The sequence below is a fragment of the Castor canadensis genome, chromosome 11 (assembly GCF_047511655.1).
Source record: "Castor canadensis chromosome 11, mCasCan1.hap1v2, whole genome shotgun sequence".
NCBI lineage: Eukaryota > Metazoa > Chordata > Mammalia > Rodentia > Castoridae > Castor > Castor canadensis.
In genome coordinates, this window is record NC_133396.1 from 84951240 (window position 1) to 84966834 (window position 15595).

At 33.8% G+C, this 15595-nt stretch overlaps 1 protein-coding gene and 1 pseudogene across 4 annotated transcripts in view; one reads left to right on the plus strand and one right to left on the minus strand.

Annotated features, from left to right (window-relative positions):
• Rasal2 (RAS protein activator like 2) overlaps positions 1-15595 on the minus strand; it is a 330973-nt gene that overhangs the window by 256935 nt on the left and 58443 nt on the right. The window lies entirely within an intron of this gene.
• Positions 6057-6155, plus strand: LOC141414339 (U6 spliceosomal RNA; annotated as a pseudogene).

Here is a 15595-nt window from a genome sequence, read left to right on the forward strand (position 1 = left end):
AAATTCCTTATCATTTTATTTTCTTACACATTCATTTTTAGCTTTAGAAACTAAATGTGTCCATCTATTTATTGGTGGGTTGCCTAAGCTAGGTCAATATTATATACACACTACTGTGTGTATATCTACTTTACATTGATAAAGATGGGTCACATATAACAGCTGTTCTAAGCATATACACAAGCCAGAAGAAACCTAAAAATTTCAAAAACATAAACTTTTAGTTTTAAAATAATTTACATACATTTTTAAATTTCTTCTCCATTCATACTTCAATTACACTTTCTAACTAATGAATTTCACTTTGTATTTTAATTATCAATGACATACAAAATTATAATATCATGTTTGAGCGCCTTTGTATTTTTCAAAGATCCTAGAAGAGTACACAGTACATGGTCATCAAATTGAAGTTCCATGATAGGATACCAAATTGAGGGATGGGGAGAAGAAACAAAGGTATAGCATGGAGTACCTTAAAACCCTTGGGGCAATAGTTTTGAACTCTCTACCCCTCATCCCTACTCCCTAACCCCTCACTGCTAGTGATGCTAGCAAGTTTGAGTTGTCCTGTGTCCATATAACTTCCCCTCCATCTATGCTTTATAGTAATAAAATATGTGCAAATGTCTGTCTTTCTACCTAAGGTTATTTTGTAAGGATTTGTTTAACATAAATCTAAATGTTGAGACTGAGAAATTGTCTTCTTTCTGCAAAATGAACTTTTCCTTTATTCAGTGTGTATTGATATTAAAGCCTCAAGATTTTGTTACAATTTCTTCATTCACTTCTTAGGTCATTCAATAAATAGGCTATTATTTATTGTCTAGTATGTATCATAAACTTTCCTAGATCCTTAGCTCATATGGACTGTTTTTACATTTCTTTAAATGAAATGACATAATAATTGATAATACCTTGCAAATATTGCTAAATAATGGAGATTCCTTTGGAATGCAGCAAAAGCACAGAGGATTGATTGTCCAAGTCAGCTTTGGGAAGCCTTGAAGAGAAGGCAATATTTGAACTGAAAGTAGGCAGGCAGGAATTTATACCTAGTGAAGGCTGATACAAAAGTTAATATAAAAGTTAATACAAAAAAAGGTTAATACAAAAGTAAATTTTATTTCAAATAATTTCTATTGAAATCAATGCTAACTAAGCTTGTTCACAGGCCTGTGATGGGCTACAAACTGTTGTTATGAAGCTGTGTAAAGATGAATACAAAAACCAAGAATGAGTATTTAGAAACCGTTATGGCAATGTCACAGAGTAGTAATATTATGCCTGTTGAATCTAGTGAGAAGATCATGGCTTGGTTTTTATATGATTTTTCGTTTCTCTGTTTATTTGTTCTTATTGTACTTTATAAAAGTACTGGTTCACAACCCTGAAAAAAATTTTAAAGCATGAATTTTGAGAAGGGCTATATAGCCATCTAGTTGCAACAGAACTGTTTGTTGGTAGAATTATATTTTATCAATGAGTTGCATCAGCAGGTTTTTAAAAGCTATCTGGCCATCTATGAGTGAAACTATTTCCATATTAACAACTTTCAGGTTGTTCCTGCTTTTAAGCTTCTTTTTAGTTCTAAATAGTACTAAAGAGGCTTTCTACTGACTTCAGGAAGAATTTCTCTGTAGTTTAGATGATGATGCATTTTAATTAATGATCAAACTAATAATTCTGCTATGCTGGCCAAAAACCTTAAGCATCTTGGTGGACTAACCCATACCTAGTTCACATTCTTTGGCACTTATCATCAATGGAAGAACAACTAGATGGTGAAAGAACACTATTCTATTTAATTTCTCTAATACTTGAAGTCATTAATCCTTACCATTCTTTTGAGGCAGGCCTTGCACTTCTTTGGAATCATCTTTATTTTATTTTGGCAGTACTGGGGTCTGAACTCAGAGCTTCACACTTGCTAGACAGGGACTCTACCATTGAGCCACTCCACCAGCCCTGTTTTTTGTAAGGTATTTTCTAGATAGGGTCTCACAAACCATTTGCCTGGATTGGCTTAGAACCACAATTCTCCTGATCTCTGCCCTCTGAGTAGCTAGGGTGACATATATGAGTCACCTGCACCTGGCTGGAATCATCTTTATTTCAAGAACATAACAGAGTGGTAGAGTGGTTCAAGTGGTAGAGTGCCTGCCTAGCAGTCATGAGGCCCTGAGTTCAAACCCCAGTACCACCAAAAAAAAAAAAAAAAAAAAGCTAAAGAACTCAAGTACATATAGAAATAAGTTTTATTCATATAATAAATTCAAATGGGAATAGTAGTCTTCACCATCTAAAAACTGATGCTCTAAAATGGAAAACTCATAGTGAATGCTTATTCTTACTACAGATATTTTTCTAGACTCTGAAATTACAACAAAGTTTAATATGCATAAGATCATCTATCAAAGACATGCCAACATGGAAATTAAACCCTCAACTCAACATCTTTCACCAAAGCCAGCAGATCATGTACTTCTTGTTCTTTACTTTGCACACAGTTCATTGCAGCTGACAACAGATTCTTTCCTGTCAATTTTATCAGAGTTCAACAAATCAGGCACCAATATAATTCATAAAACATAAAAAGATTTAGTAGGAACTACAATACAAAAGGTAGCATTTAACGAATATATTCAAGTAATCTCAGAAGTATGAAACCACACAAATATTTAAGATACTATACATAGGGTCTCACACATTCTGTTACCTCTTTTCCTCTAATTGTTCAGAATATTCTTTTAAAATTCTGGAAAAGAACCTTCAATTCTCTTAATGCCTATTACTGAGAAACTAGAAAATATAGACATATACATAAGAAAATCAAATAGTCTATGATGAAATGAAAAAGAAAACAAACATAGGCTATACTCACTTCTTTGCTACCTCTACTCTATATTGAGGCTTCTCAAACTCATTTTAGACCAGATAATTTTGAAGGGGAGGGAATAAGAAGGGTAGCTTATGAACTGCAGGACATTCAGCAGCATCCCTAGCCTCTACTGGCTACAGCCAGTAGCATACCCTCAACCTCTAGTCATTACAATAAAAAACATCTCTCCAGACACTTTCCGACCCCCTAAGAACCATTGATCAACAGTATAGAACAGTTCCAAACTTATTTTCTCAAGATCAGTGTGTGTATATGTGTGTGTGTGTATAAGACAGATAGATAGATAGATAGATAGATAGATAGACAGACAGACAGATATACATACACACATCTTAGCTGGACACTGGCTCATGCCTATAATCCCATCCACTCAGGAGACAGAGATCAAGAGGATTGTGGTTGGAAGAAAACCTGGGGAAATAGTTCCGCAAGACCCTATCTTGAAAAAACCCTTCACAAAAATAGGGCTGGTGGAGTGCCTCAAGGTGTAGGCCCTGAGTTCAAGCCCCAGTACCTAAAAAGAAAAATCTTGAGTCTGTATCTCTATCTAGTTGTATTTATAAATTAAATACATGGGCTATTGTAATAATGTTTTATATGTTAAGTGTCCCTTATCTGAAATATTTGGGTCAGAAGGTGATTCTGATTTTGGATTTTTTTTTCCGATTTTGAAATATTTCCACAGACTTTACCATATAAGAACATCCTTAATCCAAAAGTCTGAAATCTGAAATGCTAAAATATGAAATACTAAAAGATGTTGGATTTTAGATTATGGATGTTGAACCTCTATACAATGTAAAATACAGAAATATAAATTTGAAAAGAATTAGATAAGATACTTTTATCCTGAACCCCCAAGAAAGCACATAATTCATTTTTAAGACAACTTGTATAAATTATATTCATAAATGTGATATTTGATTCTTACATTGGCTCAATTACTGATTTACAGTGAGACTTTGGGACTATTGAGTTGCTTATGATATAACCATTTATAAACTGGATAAAATCAATCCAACACACAATGTAACAGAAATGACCTTTGTTGAAAAGTAAAAGAACTCTAAAGCTTCCAGAAAAAAATATAGTAATTAAAATCTTAAGACCAATGATTCAGGGGGCATAGTGATAGGGCACCTGCCTGGCAAGTGTGAGGCCATGAGTTCAAAACCCAGTAGTAACAAAAAAAGACCAATGACTCAAGACAAATAGACTAGTTGACTTCCATCTTTCCTTCATCTATATCTAGTAATTTACTTATAGTCAAAAGAGGATAGATAGATGTCAGTGATTCCACCAGTTCCATTAAGTCCCACATCCTATTTTCATACTGACCCCACTATTGAAGTGTGTTAGTCAGATTTTCATCACTATGACAAGAACCTGAGATAAACAACTTTTATTAAAGGAGGGAAGGTTTATTTTGGCTCATAGTTTCAGTTCATGGATGAACTGAAACATCAGCACGATGATTCTTAAGAAAACATGACAAACCCTCTGATAATCCCAAATTTAAGCTTAAATACATTTTTTTGAGTACTGGCACAGGGAGAAGAACTACAGGCAGAATACAATGGTTTCACTGAATTTGAAGAAGCAGAAAAAGGAGTTTGGGGAATCAGGTTACTGAAATTTTCAGAGTAGAGAGTTTAAGAAAAAAAGAAGTGCCATAGACAAAAAAGATCCAGAAAGCTACATATGAATCCCTTTGATTTTAAACTGCATTTTAGTGGGATTAAACTCTATGACTTGTAGGCAAAGAAAACAGCTAGGAAGCAATAGACTGAAAATTTCCCATCACTTACTCAGGGAACTTAAGACATTTGAGATCCCTCACAGTCAAAGACGAAGAGAGCTTATAGAATATTCACAGCATTCTTCAGCTATCCCCCAAAAGGTTACATGTTAGTAGAAATTAGGCCTAGAAAAAAGGCTACTTTAGATCCATACTAATAAAGCATTCAATTAAGCCTCAACATTAATGAGCTACTTCTCAAGAAACTTAAATTGAATAGTAATTAGAAACACAAATCAAACCAACATCACTGTAACATTAACAATGTCTATCATTCAATCAAAAAGTACTTCCCAGGTAAAAATTTTTAAAAAGCAGGAAAATGTACACCATACCCATAATTATGAAATGACAGATATGATGAAATTAGCGGTCTATAAAACAACTATTATAAATATGTCCAAAGATTTAAAGGAAGACATGATAATGAGAGAAATGGAAGATATATTTAAAAGAACCAAATGAAACTTCTAGAATTTAAAGTATGTCAGTGAAATTTTACTACTTAGGCAAAACAGTAAATTACCTATCACAAAGAAAAAATAATAAGTGAACATGAAGATATAACAACTCTAAATATACCAATTAAGATCACAGAGAAGTGAAAAGAGGAATGAAAAAGAGGAGGGGGGAGGGAAAGGAATACTTAAGAAGCCAGTTTGAGAAAACTACATATACTGTGGTTTCAATTATATGATATTCTAGAAAAGGCAAAACTAGAGAGTTAGTAAACAGATCAGCTGCAGAAATGTGACAAAACAACCAATCTCTAATACAACTGTGTGAAACAATCACACTAAAACTAGGGGGAAGGGTGCTGCCCTAGGTATCCCAGGAAATGAGAGGAGTCTGTAAGACTCAAAGAAAAGAGAATTATTTGTAAGTACCATATTCTAGTTGGTAAAATTTTCCAAAGAAATATGAATGAATAATTCTGAAACCACTATACATGCTGGAATTGAACAATTATATAAATGGATGCTGGAAGGTGGGAACCAGGTTATTCATTGTTGGAGTGGGGGTTTACAAAGAAATACAGGAGAGAAGAATGATCTATGTGGTATGGATTCAGTTGGAGACATCAATATGAACTTATGTTTAGCTTACACAACTACAGATGGTTACATACAAAAATATTTATTAGTATGTGTACAAACACAAATCAATGTGTACACATTTCTTCCCTTGCTTTACTAGTTGAAAGAGCCTAGAAACAACACAACACCAGTATAAACAAATACACCTCATGCCCAGATATTGATTTCTAATACCATTCTCCAATAAAAGGAACCTGAGTTCTTTGGAGAAATTGCTGATTCTAGAACTGAAGGAGGAAATATGTAGGATGGACTGGCATGCTCACTTCAGCAGTATACTAAAACTGGAACAATACAGAGATTAGCATGGTACCTACACAAGAATGACAGGCAAATTTATAAAGCATTTCATATTTTTTTAAAAGGAAGGATTTTGAAAGCTTTTGTCTTACAGAAATGATAACTATTTGAGGAGACAAATATGCTTACCTGATTTAAACATTACACAATGTATACATGTATTAAGAGATCACATGGTACCCCATTAACACATATATGTCTTATATTTTTATTTATCAGTTAAAAATAGATTACAATTTCTTACAAATGGGTCTGGAGCATCTTTTCATGTCAGAATGGACATACTCAAACAAAACACAATGATTGGGTATGTCAAAGGGCTAAGGATCCAAATGAAAGAACACCTAACAGCCAAAGCCAGAACAGCTTTGGTAAGAAAATAATATATACTATTTGGATAATAACCCAAAGTATGAAATAAATATCCATGAGTCCATAGTAATAAATTTAAAAATAGTAGTGGGAGGGATGTAGATAAATCTCCTGTGCAAAACACTTTCAAATAATTTATGTAGCTACTCCACCATCAAGGACTTGGAGCATATCTTTTACTCCTTAAATGTGCTGAGCACAGTGACTTCCTTCTAAATAATACAGTATGGAAGGGGGAAGAGATGAGCAGCATTACAGTGAAGTAACCTGACAAACATTATCTCAATCAAGTGGTCAAGTCAACATCAACAGCATATAATGAAAATGGCACTTTACCTCTGTGTCCTTCTCTTTAAAAATAACTAATTAGAAAAAAATCTAACCCCAGTCCAATCACAAGAAAAACAACAGCAAATACCAGTTGACGCACATTTTACAAACTACTTGACCACTACTGCTCAAAACTGTCAAGGTGAAGTCTGAGAAACTGAGAAACAGTCACAAAAGACAATATAACAACTAAAGGTCATGTGGTATCCTGGATGGCATCCTGAACCAGAAAACATGAGGTAAAAACTAAGGAAATCTAAATAAATCATGAACTTTAGTTAATAATAATTATTAATACTGGTTTACAAACTGTGACAAATCCACCATAATAATGTAGAAAGCAGCAATAGGAAAAGTGGGTATGGAATACATGAGAACTCTGTATACATCTTAGTAATTAGTCTATAAATCTAAAACTATTCTATTAAAACCTTATTTTTAAAAATCATAACAGCATCAGAAACACAAAGAACTGGTTCTCATTGTAAACACTAAAAAAGTAAAAAACCTCTATCCAGATAAATCAAGAAGAAACAAATTACCAATATCATAAATGAATTAGGGTTCTCACTATAGATTCTTTAGATACTAAAAAGGTAAGGAAGAAAATGTTATGAACAGTATTAAGAAACCAAATCCAACAACTTAGAAGGAATGTGTATCTATTTCTTCTCTAGTATGAAAACTGGGAAGGAGGATTAAATTCAGGAGTGTCTTTCCTTCAACTTTAATGCCTCTGGCTATAAACTATGCTTATTTGTACACGGAGTAAAATGTTTCTTTTCACAGTTTCTTTAGTATTTTTGTGTACAGTCATTTTAGATACTTTCAAGAAGGTAACTAAACTTTGTGGTTCAGGTAACAATGGTGCCTTTTTCCTCTTCTCCAATATCATTTTTTGGGACCAAAAATTTTTACTAGATTTCTAAAATTAATAATGTATTATCTTTCTTGGATGTTCCAGCTACACAGCTCAACTTTGACTTTATAGGCATTATAAATTAAGCTAAATACCATTAAGATAACTAAAAATATTTCAGCAAAATATATGGCTTTTGTGACAGGTTATAAATACATGGAAAGATGTTTAATGTGGCACCCCACACATATCAAAATGACATATAATAATATGATTTGATCACCCAGATTAATAAATATTTCATAATTAAAATGAAAAATTCTAGTGAATGCTCACTCAAACTCTAGATGTGCTCTGAAACTCTAGATGTGCCCTTATAATAGCAAGCAATTTTGTAAATGCAAATAACATATTTGGGTCTCTTTTACTCCCAAATTGTAGTTATTTGCTGTGTCATATGAGTAAGAGATTGTTATTATCTACATGAGCTACTTTGTTAAACTGTTTTTGTGTGCAGTGATGCCGACATTAGTTGTGAAAATAAGAGTGGGAAGAACATCAGTCACAGGAAGCTTGTCTAAATACAATTCCCTTTAAGATATGGTAGTCATTATTATGATTTCTATAAGCTGGGTGTCCTCTTGAGGGTGACAAAGTCACATAGTAATTGCTACCTACTTTGATAAAACTTGAGTTACCACTTAAGATTTTGTTTTCCTTCCCCCTATCTCCCACATGGCCGAATAGTTGCTCTCAATTTTTAATCTTTTTTTTTTTTCGATGCTGGGGTTTGAACTCAGAGCCTACAACTTGAGTTATTCCAACAGCCCTTTTTTGTGATGCGTATTTTCAAGATAGGGTCTCATGTACTATCTACCTCAGCTGGCTTTGAACACAATCCTCCTAATCTCTGCCTCCTAAGTAGCTAGGATTACAGGCGTGAGAAACTGGTGCCCAGCTCAATTTTCAATCTTAAGTCCCTTTCTTGCTCCTTCCACTACTTCTCTCACTCTGGTCTCTTCTCCCTTCTCATCTAGCTCTTTCTGTATTCCTCAAGTTAAAGAGGCAGATTCTCCTAGTTTTTTTGTTTTTTGTTTTTAAACCCAGTAAGGGAAAGGTATATTGTAGAAACAGCACTGTCTTTAGAATTAGATTGATATGGGTATGAATTCTAGCCTTGACAAAGAAAAGTTATAGTATTTTTTAGGAGACTCAGTCAGTGGTGTGTCAGAACCAGCTTACATTGCTGGAGGGTCAACTGTGCCCATTTCTTCCTAAGTGCCCATCACAGACTTTATACAGATAACTTGAAATCAGCCCATGGTGGGAGTATTTACACCACAGAAAGCAGCTAATGCTATAAACCAGGACTTTTTAATGCAAAGAACCAAGTGTTAACACTTACCACCACATTACTGGCTTCAGTTTCCAGCTCTCTCAAATACAGTTATCAACATCAAACCCTACAATTATGTTTTAAGAATTTCAAATAATATCAGTAAAATACCTAGCAAAATGCTAGAAACATAAAAGGCACTTAGCATGTGGTAAATAGCAATACTATTATAATATTGTGAATAGTCAGCTGTATGGAAGTTGAGCATTAAAAACCATAATAAGCAATTAAATCTATCAGGTAAAAACATAATAAAGCAGTTGAACTTTATGTTAGTAGACTTGCTGGGACCTTTGGTATTTATAAATGAAAGAACTAGTACAGCATTCTATAAAATACCCCTCAATATTTTTGTATGTTCTAGTAGTTTCCAAGTTCCCTTTTTATTATGATTTCTGTTGATATTGTTAGTGACATCCTATAAATGCAAACTTTTGAGAATGGCTTGGAGGAATTTAGAAAGCTACAAGGCCTATGAGAAAGTACTATATGAGGGAAAACAAATCCACAGGTCAATTACCCACAGTCAAGTGTGAATTGAAAATATTAAATGAAAACTTCTAGAAACTAACAATTCATAAATTTTAAATGGTACAAGCCGCAGATTTAGGCATTCACTGAGAGGCCTGGAATGTATCCCCTGAGATTAAAATGGGGACTACTGTAATTATAACTAAGTATATAAAGAACTCTTACTTAGAAGAAACTGCTAAATCAAGATTTTGAATTTCACTGGAAAAAAAAGAGAAATTTAGGTGTGGTAAAACAATCTCAAAAATTATTCCTCTTTTCAATATTTTTCTCAACTGGAAACATGAAAACAAAAGATTCTTTAAATAATGAGTAGTATAAATGGCATATCCTCCTAAATGAGAGGAAAAGGAAAGTGTGATCAATGATCTATCTTGGACTGTACTCCCTATGTGTGGATCTTACGTCTGGGGCTTGGCTTTCACGATTCTTTCTATTTATGGCTTCAAAAGTTTTAACATACATATATTAAAAGTTTTAACATATATATAAAGTACATACAGGGGTTACCCTGTATGTACTTTATATATAATCAACTGACTTGTAATCCTTTATATAAAAAAATCACATGGAGGCCTCCAAAGTTATCTCAGAGGAAAAAATATTTATGAATCTGTCCAGGGTAATATATTTGCCTCCCTTCAGTAAATAATGATTTGAATGACTTTTTTTACATTAGTCCCTATAAATGAATATAACATTTACATTTCATATTACCACCGTGGTACACATATCACATAAGCAAAATAAATTATTAAAATAGAAGTTTAACATTTATATTCTTTAGGTGATTAGTACCCACATTTCCCACTCAGACCCACATATGCTCTTATGTTAATACACTACTTGTATTGAAGTTAAATTTTTATGTCTAATGTCTAAATGTTTATGTTAAAAAACCCCAAAATTTCTTTCTGGCTACTGATACAAATTTTAAGATCGCCAACACTCCTAAAGCCAAAATTCAGTTCAACTCTCAAAACACTCAACATAAAATTTAAACCTATAATCACGAGATAAATAAAACCCTTCAATATGAGATTCAAGTTTTAGATAATATCAGTTTGAAACTTTATGCAATGAGGAGCAGCAAGTCTGGAAATAGTTTTCTTTTGTTTGTTTGTCTGTTTGGCTGGTTAGTTTTTGGTTTTTTTGGTGTTACTGGGGTTTGAACTCAAGGCTTCACACTTGCAGGTAGGTGCTCTACTACCACTTGAGCCACTCTGCCAACCCTGGAAATGTTTTTCTAGTCTAAAATATAATTGTGGTATAAGTCATTATCCATTATTAATTATAAAAGCATTCACCAAACATTTTAGAATTGCCATGTTCTACTGGCATTTATTTATATTATAGTTGTAGGCCTGCTTCTTGTCTACTTCTCTGGAACCATCTTACACCAATCCTCCCGCCCCTTAATCTTCACACTAACCATTACTTGCTTTTTAAAATTTTTCTAATACACCATCATTCCTCATTCTACAAGGCCTTTCCTATTCTGATCCCTCAGACTAGAATGTTCTCCCAGTAGCCTCTCTATTTAAATCCCACCTCAAATATCATTTCCTCAGTCTCCCAGGAAGGTTATTGTGACTTTTTAATACATTTGTTCTATTAGAAGCCTGTCCCTTTCCTTTAAATCACTTAACGGTTTATATCTATATATTCTTTGTCTATTTAGCTAAACTTTAGACTCCATGAGAGCAAGGCCTTGTCCGTTCCTGTTCACCATTATCTCCTCAGCATGTAGCATGGTTTCTGACACACCCTAGGTGAATAAATAAATAAGTTACATACCTAACTACAAATTAAGCTACAAAATATACAAATCAACATTACATGCAATTTAAGATCACAGCATACTTGCTGAATCCCAAATAACACTGACCTGGATAGGCTATTATCAAAACTTAAGAAGAGCATATTGAAGGCTATAAGCTCCACTTCAAACTACTAACTTCCAGAGACATAATTTGGGCCTCGTGTTTTTTGAAATAGCATGGAGACTTTCATTCTCAGGCAGTATTACACCCTGAGTTCATGGTATATTTCTCACAACTACCCTGTTATCTACTATTTCTTTTTAAAAATGATGAAAATGCTCAGATGAAGGAGACTCTGGAAACAGGAAAACTTTAGAACTATTTTCTGTATAAGGATTTATACTGGTAGAATCTCCAAGCAGAACACTACATTGCAAATAATGTTATATGCCTGAATATTAAATGGTTACCAACTCTAGTAAGCTGATAATGTCTGTCTGAAACAGACACTAAGAAGATCTTGCAGTCAGGTGCCAGTGGCTTACTCCCAGCTACTCAGGAGATAGAGACGGGAAAGATGGAAAAGTTCATGAGATCTCATCTCAACCAATACCTGGGCATAGTGGCACACTCCCAGCTGTGCAGAAGGCATAAATAGGAGAATCACAATACAGGTCAACCCAGGCATAAATGCAAGGCCCTATACCCAAAAATAACTAAACCAAAAAGGTCTGGGGGCATGGCTCAAGTGGTAGAACACCTGACTGGAACAAGGCCGTGAATTTGACAACCAGTACTGCTAATAATATTAGTGGTAATAATAATAATAATCCTGAGTCTAAGCTGGGTGAAAGAATTATGAAAGATTATCAATGAAATTTCAGTAAAGAGTGCAGAAGCCCAGGAAAGTGGTAGCACCTATGTAATGGATTTGTCCACCATGGTTAAATGACATGGATATACTTATTTATGGCACAATTAAAATTCTTATTCTATGACTCACATTATAATTTGTTTGCCCTAATTTACAACTAGACTAAATGCCAGTAAGGGAAAATAGCATAGTTAAAAGGACAGGGTACTGAGACACAATACTGGCAGTGTATGGAGAGGCAAAAGGACAGAATAATGAGAGGCTGTGGCTACCCATATTACTAACTGTCTAGATAAAACAATGAGTTCAGAGGCAAAGAGACCTCAACTATCTAACTAGTTCTGAAGCAAGTTCCTTGGACTTAAGACACTGTCTAAGCACTGAATGCTTTTCAGTGTCTGAAAAATAATCACCTTACTTTCTGTGCCATATGGAAACTGACAATTTTGACAGGCTAAGTCTTTGAAACAAATGTAGCAAAATAAAATATAAACTTCTATCACTATTACTATTGTTTGATAATATAAAAAATTAGAAATGACACCACCTATGTTCTCATCATCTTTAAAACAGAAGAGTACTAACTGCACATAAATAACTTTCTAATAAAGACCAGAGTGTAGTAATAATTTAGCAAAATAAATTACCTTAATTAAATAATTGAATCACCATTTAAATTACAGCTATTACTTATGCATAACTTATGTTAAAGGATACCAATGTTTAAAATAAATGTTTAACTGGTGAAAAAAGGACATAACTACTATACACACTTGCCCTCATGTATACACAGAGTATATCCAGATAGGTACAGTAACAACAGGGATAAGATCTGGAAGAAAGACCTAAGAAACGAGGAGGTTCTAGGGTAGAAAGTGGGCTTCCATTTCTTTCATCATAAATCAATGCAGGTATTGCAATGTCTTCCATACTCATATATGATTCCTCCCATGAAACCATTAATGAAAATTTTCAAAATTAAATTAATGGCATTAATCATTTCCATAAGTTAACTAAAAGGGAAAATGTCACATATTTTTTATTTGAAAGTTAATAGTCGAATCAGTGACATTAGCTCTAAAATCTAGGACCTCCTGATTCCCAATGTATCGTATGACACATATGTGTTCTGTATGTCATATGTGTGTATGTATGATTATCACAATCTCATTTTAGCACAGAAGAGTAAACCTTGTCTAAAGCAGAAGTCAGAATTTGACAATAATTTTTACTGATTTGAAAACAAACTGGCAAAAACCTAGAATCTGGCTAGGATGATTATTTTTCAAAGCAAACTCAGGAAGGAGATGATCTTAGCTCATAGAGGAATTAGCGGCTCCCTGCAATTGTCCTTGGAAAGTGAATGCTAAAGTCAAAGGGTTTTTGCATGAACTCTTTACACTGTTTAAGTCCAGAGGCAAAAGCATGAAAGTAATTAGCTTCTCATTCATTCTGGTTTGGACTTTTAGACTGACCTAACAATAACTCATCTCCAGCACAACCTAACATTTAGGGAATTTGGTCTAGAAACAGGACAAACTTCATTTAACCTACGGAACTCATTTACTTTAGGTACCACTCTGATAAAAGAAGTCTCCATTAACTTTTTTTCTTACATAGTATCCTTGCTTAAAGAAAGAAATCTGAAACCAAGTGCCAAGAAGAATATAAAAAGACATAGGTATACAGACATTCTAAAACACACTACTAGAAAGAGTTATTACATAATTTAAAAATTTATAGAGAGGTCTAAGAATATTGCTGACATTTTCCAAGAGGAGATATACCAATACTTTTCTCATGCCATACTAAATTATTAGCGAACAAAGATTCTTCCTGAAAACCTCCTGGAAAACGTAACAAACAAAAGGAAGAGACTGCATTCAACTAAGTAAAATCTGACCTAATGTCACTGCCTCTCCTAAAATTTCTATAGGCTGTGAACTACTATCATAGTAGAACTACTATCCAGTAGAATAACTGGAAAGGAGAAAGGGAATTAAAGAAAAAAGACCTTCATTTTTCTGTTTCCTTTTTTATGTTAGGTTTGATTATAATATTAACCATTTAAAAACTTATTTTTCATAACTGATACCATGGTAAGCTTTCCCCAATCTCCTGCAATCTGAAAGGATTAAAGACCCAATAACTATGTTAGCTTTCCTGAGTTTTAATGTCATAGTTGCAAAAGATCTATGTTTTTAAAGATTCAGGTTTTAATACCTATTTCTTATGGTCAAAAGGAAGGAAATAATAGTAAAGATAAGGCTACTCTAGTCAATCTCAGGGAGTGGCACTGTGATCAAAAGTTCGTAGAGAGCAGGCTACTTCCATACTCTCATCATAATTTCAGACTCCTTTAAAGATCTGCCAAAAACTATCTCCCCGGATAAATGCAACTAAGAACATATGTACAAGCTGTATAATTTCAGTGAGTTCTCAAACACTGGATTGAGACCCTTGCCCTTAAAAAAAAGAATGTCAGGATTATACACTTTCCACCAAGGCAATACTATATATACTTAGATGTATGTTACCATGTGACAATGGCCCTTGATGTTTCATTTATTTTATGCATCCTATTACAAAGAACATTCTCTCTGGAAACATGACAACCAAGAATGGGCCATGCTGCCTCATGGGTACATACTGGATTCTTAGGACTATTTTCTCACTGGTCATTCCTCCAGAGCAGTATTCAAGATTGGAACTAGAGCCCCTTGGAAGCATTTTGGAAATTTTTGAGGGTGTTTTTGGTTACCACAGTAACTAGGAGTTACAAGTTTAACTTTTCTCTCCTCCCCTCACCCAGAGAGATAGGATGGAGAAAGGGTCACAAACGCTAGACATCTAAAAATGTGAAGAATATCCTATAACACATTCATGTGAGTGAAAACCCATTCATAAATACCTAAGTCTGAAACTTATATATCTGTTCTACATAAAACCTTAGGTCATTTGTTGCACTTTAATATATATTGAATTTCTAAGGATGCAATTACCAAATAAGTAGATGAAGATTATATTATTTTGCTTAGAAGTTTACCAAGTTTGTTTATCTTGCTGGAAAATCATGTTATCAATAGCAATACTATCTGTGGTATCTGAGCTGCCAATGAAGCATTAATCTGCATTTGAAAAGGCTACAATTATGATGATTCTATGCCTCTCACTACCCTATTACATCTTTTAGCGTAGTATGCTTCAGCATTTATATAATGAAGCATATTACTATTCTAAAATCATTTCCTTATTTTTTCACACTTATGTTACTTAAGTATTACAATTACTTTCGAGTTATGTGAGAGGTACTTTAAACTACATAAGAATTTTACTTCAGGATACAATAAAGAGAACATCATCAGATATTGGC